This window comes from Cryptomeria japonica, chromosome 5 (assembly GCF_030272615.1).
Source record: "Cryptomeria japonica chromosome 5, Sugi_1.0, whole genome shotgun sequence".
Classification (NCBI taxonomy): Eukaryota; Viridiplantae; Streptophyta; class Pinopsida; order Cupressales; family Cupressaceae; genus Cryptomeria; species Cryptomeria japonica.
In genome coordinates this window covers 180,829,725-180,838,910 of record NC_081409.1, presented here as the reverse complement: position 1 = coordinate 180,838,910, position 9,186 = coordinate 180,829,725, and positions in this window count along the sequence as shown.

The following is a 9,186-nucleotide window of genomic DNA, read 5'->3' as shown; positions in this document are numbered from 1 at the left end:
AAGTGTGGTGTTTCAAAAGCAACATCGAGACGCACTTCGGACCCCCGCGTCCGAATAACAAAGACAGTATAAGCTTCTAAAACAACATTGAGACGCACTTCGGCCCCCCGCGTTCGAGCTTCAACATCATCGGGCAAACAGCGTTTTCGGACCCTAAGCGTCCGAAATTCCAAGGTGAAAGTTTAAAAACGAAGTCCAAAAGCAAGCAAAACATTAAACGCGGAAGGCACAGTGTGTAACGCGGAGGTCAGGACGAGCACACCCGCGAAGGTTAGATTCGAAAACCTCTAATTCAAAATTCGAAAGGAACTCTTAAATCCGAAAGCAAGGAGGTAAGACACTGCATCATCCTCCCATCGACCATTTAAAATTCAGGTTGCTAGACACAGAACCATGTGAAATTAATAAATCCTCTTTCATCTTCCAAACTGCGAAAATTTAAACAGGAAGGATAACCGTTGGGATTCAAATTTTGCAGGGTCATCCGCTCGCCCCCCCCCCCGCAAGGTCGAGCAATCACCCATCATTCGCTCCGATCAGGTAAGTACGCCTTATCGCGTACGGTCATTTAAAATGTGTGGATCAAATACGCAAATACGCAAAATTTGAAATGCTTAGAGTCTGCATCTCCATCATTCGAGCATCCAAAATTTAGGACTTATTCCCGGAGTTTGGCCGAAAACTGCATCTCTTTTCAAAATTCTCATGTTTTGCCTTTGTTAAAATTAATCCAAAAAAATTCGAGAGTAAGAATGCTTAGTCATAAATCTTCAGGAATATGATGCTGTAGAAGTTAATCAGATTGTTAGCCCAGAGTGATATTTAAACTAATCTCGGTCTGTTGAAACACTTCTGTTATTATCTAACCCGCATCGTCATTCTCGTGTCACCTTGTAATCCGTGTCTGGCTGTGCAGGATAAATGCCTAAATCAGCGGCAGAATCATCAAAAACACCCGCTGCAGCAGAAACCTCACGAGCATCCAAATCAGACATCCCACGGAAAGTTGAAAGAATGAAGTATCAGTATCAGAGGGGAGGGCTAAGAGAGTCAAAGGTCCAGAGTATCTGGGACAACATTGGTGACACCGACCTTGGCCACATTGATATTCAGGATTTCAGGGATCGGGTCTTCTCACCCAATGCATATGGCAGACCTAGGCAAATGCTGGAAAGTGGCATCGCCCAAGCAGCAGGTTTTCCTCCAGCAATCCAGAACTATGAATTAGTAGTGGAAGCTGCTCGGCATTACGAGCCAAAGTCCAGATTAGTGCTTCTGGAAGATATCACTATTGCCGACTTCTCCCCTGAGGCTATCGGCGATGCATTTGATATCCCCTTTCCAAATAATCCCATAGCTACAACAATGGACGAGGCACAGGGGGCGTATGATATGAACCCAGCTCGATGCAGGGCACTAATTAACGAAGAATGGTTCAAAGAAAAAAGGCCTTCAAGCACCAGGATTGTGAAAAAGACCCCCAGAAGTGACTTTCATAATGAACATGGCGATATGGTCACCTTACTTAGCCGAGTCATGGGACTCCCTAAGTCCAACTACTTTGAAGAATGGATGTTCTATTTTACAGAACAGGTCTTTGCCGGAAAGTCTAAGTTTGACTGGGCTCAGATCATAAGTGATAACATCCACGCTCAGCTGATTGAGCTAGAGACAAAGAAGTATTTCACCATGACCTCCTATTTGGTCTATATGTTCGCAAAGAACCAGCCACTGCCAGGATTAATAATGAAAGGTGAGATCGGGAATGGGCCTGGTCAGGTAAAGGTTTATGATTGCTACCCGCAGCTGCACTACCAGGATATAGCTCAAAGGGAAAAGAGCAGCCCGGCTTACGCGGTTGGACAGTACGAACGTGTCAACGACGCCTTCACAATGCGTCTAGTCAGGCTAATGCAGGGAGGGTTACACATAAGGCTCTCGGAGCAAGCTACCATTTTAGTGCAGAGGTATGGGGCCTGGTTTATTCAGTTCCCAAGATTCTCCTACATCCGAATTGCTGGCTTTGAAGGTGCCCCCCTTCGACTTCTGCGGTACCCAACCGATAAAGTAGTCCTCATGGAAGTGGCAAGGCAATCACGCCCTGTCGGCATATTATTACGAGAAAGCAAGCAGGCTGGATTCGCATTTCCAATGATCATAGGCAACCATGATGTCCAATTGAGAACTCCCACCCTAGCAGAAGAGTCCCTTGCAGAGCTAGCCTCTTATGGCCTACAGGAACATTTCCCAAGAAAATGTTTTGATCATGACAATTTGGCAAAGAGAGCTTACGGTAGGCGCTACAGAGCAAAGGAGTCAATTGAAGATTACTGGAAAAATTGCTCCGATGACTACGAAGTCAGGCGACGGGAATATTCTAGATTGAGTGTGCAGCAAATGCGACTCTTTGAGTACCGTCGGGTCCCGGGTCAGCTCACAGACTCGGGGAACTGTCTCCAAGTCCGGGAATTCGAAGCAGTGAGGCATCTCTTGCCAGGCGTTGATTGGTCTCAAGACCCAATCACGGATTTCGAAGCAGTCATGGCAGCCCCGGCAAGATACACAGATCAATGGTTACAACACCAGATCGAGAGGCTAGTCCATGAAGGGGTCCAGTTTACTTACCATCTGATGGGCAATTTCGACTCTCAGTCTTCCGAAGATGAAAGGACATCAGCTGAAAAACCAGAGAAAAGGAAGAAAACTAAGGCTTGCAGAGGGACTCGGACGTCCAAGAGAACAAGGAGGGAGAAGATTCCCATAAGAAGGCCAGAGACCACTTCATCTTCAGACCCCAGTTCGCCCGATGATGCCATAGATTTGGATTGCATACCTGCTCCGCCTTCCCAGAGCGACATAGAGGCATTCCAAGCCAATGATCCTCCCGCTCCAGATATGCCGGACACCGAGCAAAAGGGCCCCAATCCGACTAAGCCGGGTGACCAGATAGAGGAAGGAGAAATCCCATCCACCCAGGGGATCGTAGTGCATGAACCTACCCAGCAGAGCCGCCATGAATTACTACTCCTCCATGCAGTCAAGGACGACTCAACTGTCGAAGGGGAACAAAGAACAGACGAGATCCATGAGCTCGAGGGAACCAAGGAGCCACCATCACAGGAAGATGTCAGACAATTATTCAGTGAGATAGGGGAGAACTCAGATGCAAACAAAGAGCTTCCTCCTTCTTCCACCCCTCCGATGGCGGGACAGCTGTTAATTTGTGATCAGCCAGTTGGAAGTATGGGAGCACAAGGTGCTAACTTAACCCTATCCTCAACCCAGACGGTGCCTCAAGAGTGGCTGATCGCCAGAGCTCAGCGCAGGGCCGCCACCAAGGCGCCCATCGACCTTGAAGACATCTTCTCACGAATGGATCAAACAAAAGCAAAAGGGAAGAAGAAACCGAGAACATACTCTAAGATAACCAAGGATGGGCAAAGGAACCGCACTCTTCATATTGCTACCCCGCCCGTAAACAAGCTAGCAGATCAAATAACCCTGGCAGATTATAGCATTACGACTGTCCCCATCGGACGAGCTACAAAAGAGCAAGAAAAGGAGGAATTTAAGGACTCGGTGCAAAACATACTCAGACAGCTCGAGGAAATCACGGCTGAAAAGGACATGTATCGGGCTCGTGCTGAACAAGCCGAGGGATACATCGATAAGCTCCTACGGCCACTACACAACCCCTCTGAATCCCATATTCCCCCAATGGCATTGGCGCAAAGGACCACAACTGAATTTGAAGGAATCCGGGATACCGCAAAGGCCGTTAAGGAATGGGGGCAAGGCATCAAGAAAAAGGGAGAACAGATCCTCAAAGAAGTAAAGGAAATGGCTCTCCATCGAGAGCTCACTCTCGTCAGGTTGTTGGAAGTAAAGAGAGAATCCCTTCACATGCATGAAGTAGCGGTCTCTACCCTTCCACTCCTAAGAGCTCTTTTCTGGACACATACACAAATTCCCACACTGCCTGACATCTTGAATCCCCATAGCATCAGTGTTCTCAAGGAATGGTATTGGACCGTCACCATGAAGAACGACGCCCAGGAAATTATTGACAAAGAAAATGACGCGTGTGAGGCGATTTTGGGGAACATGCAAGAACTAGGCAAGACCATCCTCCGATCAATGGTTTCGGGGTGGATAAATGACCTGTCCGACAGTGTAATCTGGCCGGATTGGGAGGGAAGATTGGGAGCAGATAAGGCTTCTTATTCCATTGAAGACTTGAGTTTTGCTGGTCAGTTCCATTCAGACATATTATGCTTCGAGCGTAATCGCTCCAGCTGGAAGGACGGTTTAAGGCACGTGGACCAGTATCTCGAAGGCATGCAATACAAAATTCGCCACCCTCCCATGCCACCTTTTAATCCCCTCTTCCAATTATGCATCAAGTTTCAGGAATATGTCCGCGAGGAACGAGCAGCATGTCGTGATTTATGGCGAGAATACCTGCATGGCGAAGACCAATTTCTGCAAAAGGAATGTGAAACCAGGATAGAGAAAGTAGTTTCTCAAAAATGCTTTTTTCCCTCCAAGTCTTAAAAGTGCACTTTTGTCCCAAAAGGGTGACAGTTGACTTTTGGTCAACATATTGTAAAGTTTTTTTGTGCACCTCCCCTTTTTGGATTATTTCAAAGTTGTAATTATCCTTTGGTAGTTATTGCTCCTTTTTGAGTAGTTGTAGATATTTATCTCCCTATTTATGAGTGTGGGTCCCTCTTTTGTAAGGATGAATCTAGGCCACTTGTTTAGATTAGATCTTGGCCATTCATCCATTTTTGGAAACCTATTTAAGGGGACTGGTTTTCCCTCATTTGGAAGGAAGTTCTTGAATTGTTGCGAAAGCTCTGAAGAAATTTTGCAGGAATTAATACAATGGATTGAAATTACCTTCAAATTTCCTTGTGAGTGCATGGTCTCCTTCTTCATTTAAATTAGAAAGCTTTTAAATTATGTCTGTTCATTTTACACAGCAGTTCTTACCAAGCATCTGATAGAATCTCCACAGTCCATACCATTAGAGGATAGCTGATTGCTTTTTTTCCTTTCTGCATGGTTAATCCGGGCTATTTTATGATTCAGTTCGATTATCAAAAGTACACATATCATGAATATAGAAGTTCTAATATTGTATTTGGTAATATGAAAATCTGGTTTCTCCTTTGAAGATTGCACTAAGTTTATGCAAACGTTGTGTCTGAATGACTGATGATGCTTAACCTGGTTTCCTGGAGGTGTCTGTCTGCTTGGGTAAATCTGTTGTCCTAGTTAATATTTACTGTTCTCTCTCTCTACCCTTCCTTTCTCTCCTCCCAATTTTATCCCTTTTTTTAGAAATCTAGTCTTGCTAAATCAGCTTCAAATAAATCAACATCACCTGAAAGAAAACCAAAAGAGGTCCCTGGGAATTCGCATATGAAATTACTAACCAAACGTAAGCCCCCTTGTGTTTCCAGCATAAACACATAAAGCCACTGAGAGATCCCGCAGTCAAGACCTGACGAAAGAAACCTTGAGGTAGTCTCCTTTGATCAAACTTAGAAAACAGCATTAGAGACTTCCTTATCTCAAGAGAGAGTAGGATAATCAGTCGGCTATTCTATTCTGCGTTGGCCGTATGGAGTTTGCAGCAATGCGATTTCAGACACGTCAACACAGTCCCATCCCTAAAATCTAGGGATGCTCCTAGAAACTAGGAAACACACCCAATCTTCTTGAAACTGAAACCATAGTATGGTCTCGTGGAACCTCAAATATGGAAACTGCCACAACCTCCTAAAAGGTAGGGAATCTCCCTAAAAAGTAGGAACCTCTCTTCAAACACGTGTAAGTGCTCAAAAGGATCTTGCTCTGCTCCTTGGTCCCCCAGGTGGTCATTCAGTCAACTGCCAGTTCTCCCTAAAAAATAGGAGACCTCGTCCGAAGGTCCAAAACGGCTCACAGAGCCCCTGCAAAGTTCCATGACCCTCAGAATGAGTCCCCTAACCATGTTGTTGACCTACGGGAACTCGAATGGTAGGTCAACCCCTGCTCATCTCATGTCACCTAGAAAAGGGGACATTACAACTGCACTATGAAGAGGAGTAAATACGCAGTTCCCAGATTTTCATCTGTAGTCTGAAACCCTAGCAACTTGGCCCATTTACCTCTTCAGTGGTGAAAAAGAAAACTTGCAAAGCAAAAAATGAAATATCATTTTAGGTTTTCATCGTTATATTTCCCCTTGTTTTGTTTTTGCCCATTTTTATGGGATTGTATTTCATTTATTGAAAGTAATATATGCATGGTGGTCAAGGTTTCCATAAACTCCCACTTATGTGTTATTATTAATTTTGCCTAGCCATGGGAAGGCTTTAAAACCCTTAAGTCTTCAAAGACTTAAAAAATTTAAAAAAAGATGTAAATTAATTTTATATTTATTAAATTATATAAATGTTGCAAAAAATTGTTATTTTCTAAAACAACATTTATATAATTAATAAGTATTTAATTAATTACTTTTTGCATGTCAAATTTCCTAGTAATATTCTTAAAAGGAAATTGTAATTTTTTGCATCTTTTAAACTCTAAGGTTCAATACCTTTCTTCCTTATACACATGATAATGTAAAATGAATATTTAATTGGATGGCTTATAAAGCCAATTAATATTCATTATAATTGTGTCTTTAAAATCATTCGTAATATGCACATGGAAGGAAAATATTGAACCTTAGATAGGTGAAGTTATTACAAGAATTTGGGGTTGAATTTGGGCTTGGAATGCAGTTATTCATAAGTTTGGGCTAGTTCTCCAGCAGTTAGAGCCTGATTTTGAGTATTTCATGGGTCAACCTTTAGTTGACCAAGTGTTTACACCTGATTTCACACAATTATGAGAGTTTGAAGCCTTTTTGTGGGGGTTCCTTTCCCTACTCGGATTTCAAGATATTTTTGACTTGGAGATCACTCATGGAGATTTTCAGTTGAGCACTAGTCATCCTATCCTTGCCTTTGGAAGGCTTTTTGCATGAAGGAAGGAAGGATTTCAGTTTGTGGGGGTTTCTGGATTTTTTCTCAAGCCTAGCTGAGTTTTGTATCTTGTAACCTATTTTGCAGTTCTGACACAAGATTTCAATAAAGATATTAGTTTATGCCTTATCATTTCTGAGTTATTTTTCATTGTGTGATTGAGAGCAATTTTCATTTTTTGTGTTATTTGTGAAATAACCTTTCTTGAATTTTCTGTGTCATGCATGAATCATAGGTCATGCATTGTGGTCTATCAAAATAATTGTTTGTGAAAGTCATTTCCTTTCAATTTTTTGGGCAATGATCCTTTGCATGAAACACTTTTTTGTGATATGAATTCAGAGATGTCATATGTGTAGAACAGATGCATTTAAAAGAGTTTTTCTGTTATCTTTCAAATCATTTGGTGTATCACCTTGTTTATGTTGTTAGCAGTTCTTTCATCCTTATTTCTTATTCTCTCTCCCTTTTCCTCAAAGGTTTTTCCTAAGGTCTTGTTAGAGTTAGTGATCCATCATTTTCAGGAACCGGCCTATCCGGAGGTTCAATCATAATAATAGTTTACCCACAGACTTGTGATTGTTCCCATGTTAACCCAAAGTGCTAGTTTTAATAGCTTAGTTATCGGGTGCACTTTTGGGCATTAACAGGAATGTGATTCAGTTGCAGTATATTAGTATAGGAGACCAGACAACAGACATACTGACCAAGCCGCTATCCAGAGTAAAAGTTGAACACTTCAGGAAAGGACTTGGTATGATTGAATTTATGATTGAATTGTAATTTGCTTTATAATCTGTACTAATACATAAGATATTTAATGTGTAAACTTCTTTTTGTCGTGTTATGACTTTATGGGCTCCTCCCCCTGTGTCCATTTCTAAGAAGTGAAGACTTTTTAGATAATGAACACTTGTACTGAACATTACAAGGTGACGATCTTGTAATGTTGATATCATGCTGACTTGATGTCATCTTGACTCATGGATGTGCCATGATATGTTATGGTAGACATTATTTGACATAATGTCAGTGCACATACCATAACTTGGATATAAGAGAATTCAATATTCTCAAACTATTTTATATCCAAGGTATTGTGTGTTATGCGATGCTGATATCATGTGCTATGTGATATCTCTATATCACGAGATGATGTGATAAATTTTTGTATCACGTGTTATGTGATACATCATGTCACGAGCATATGTAACTTGATCTTTTGTATTACGAAGTCATGTGATACATCCTATTATGAGAAATGTGATGTTATATAATTAGGTGATTATTTATCTTCCCTAGCTAAGAGAGAGTGTTGAGACAATGTAGCTTCGGTAAGTAAATGATTGAATGAGAGATAAATGAAGTCTCTCATTCAGTCATCTATCCTATCGATAAATCTACATACTAATGGTAGACATCATAATCATCTTTATAAGCATCAAGATATGATCGTATTTACTATGCAGTGATTTCATTTATATGCTGTGATTGTAATCGGTTCTGCATATCTATTCTAGTTGTCATATGACAACACTAATTATTAGTGTTGTCATATGATAACTACAATACTTATCACCTTAACATACCGATTCATAATCGGGTTACATTTACCACCGATTACCACAAAATAGCATTAAGTATAAACTGATTGGTGATCGGTTATTGATTAAATTGCATTAGAATCTAACCAATATATTATTGGATACAATGATAAGCAAACCGCATTTAATCACAAACCGTTTGGCATTTGTTATGAATCGGCTTTGACATTAACTGATAGTTATCAGTTTGCTCCACGAAGAGGCATCGCCCTTGATCAAGACATGTCTTGATCAAGGGTGTCTTGATCGGACGTGTTTTTCATTTGTTATGAATCGGCTTTGACATTAACCAATAGTTATCGGTTTGCTCCACGAAGAGGCACCACCCTTGATGAAGACATGTCTTGATTGGACATGTCATGAGACATGTCCGGTCAAGGCATGCCTTGATCTCACAAGGCAATGCCTATATATGTGCCGTGAAGCATGCTGAAGATAACATCGAAATCAATAAATATTATCTACAGCCACCTGCAACCAAAGAAGTTTAAATTCATGATTAGAAATAACTAAGAGAGCACACATTAATAGCATTGAATATTGTCTAAGAAATTAAAGAA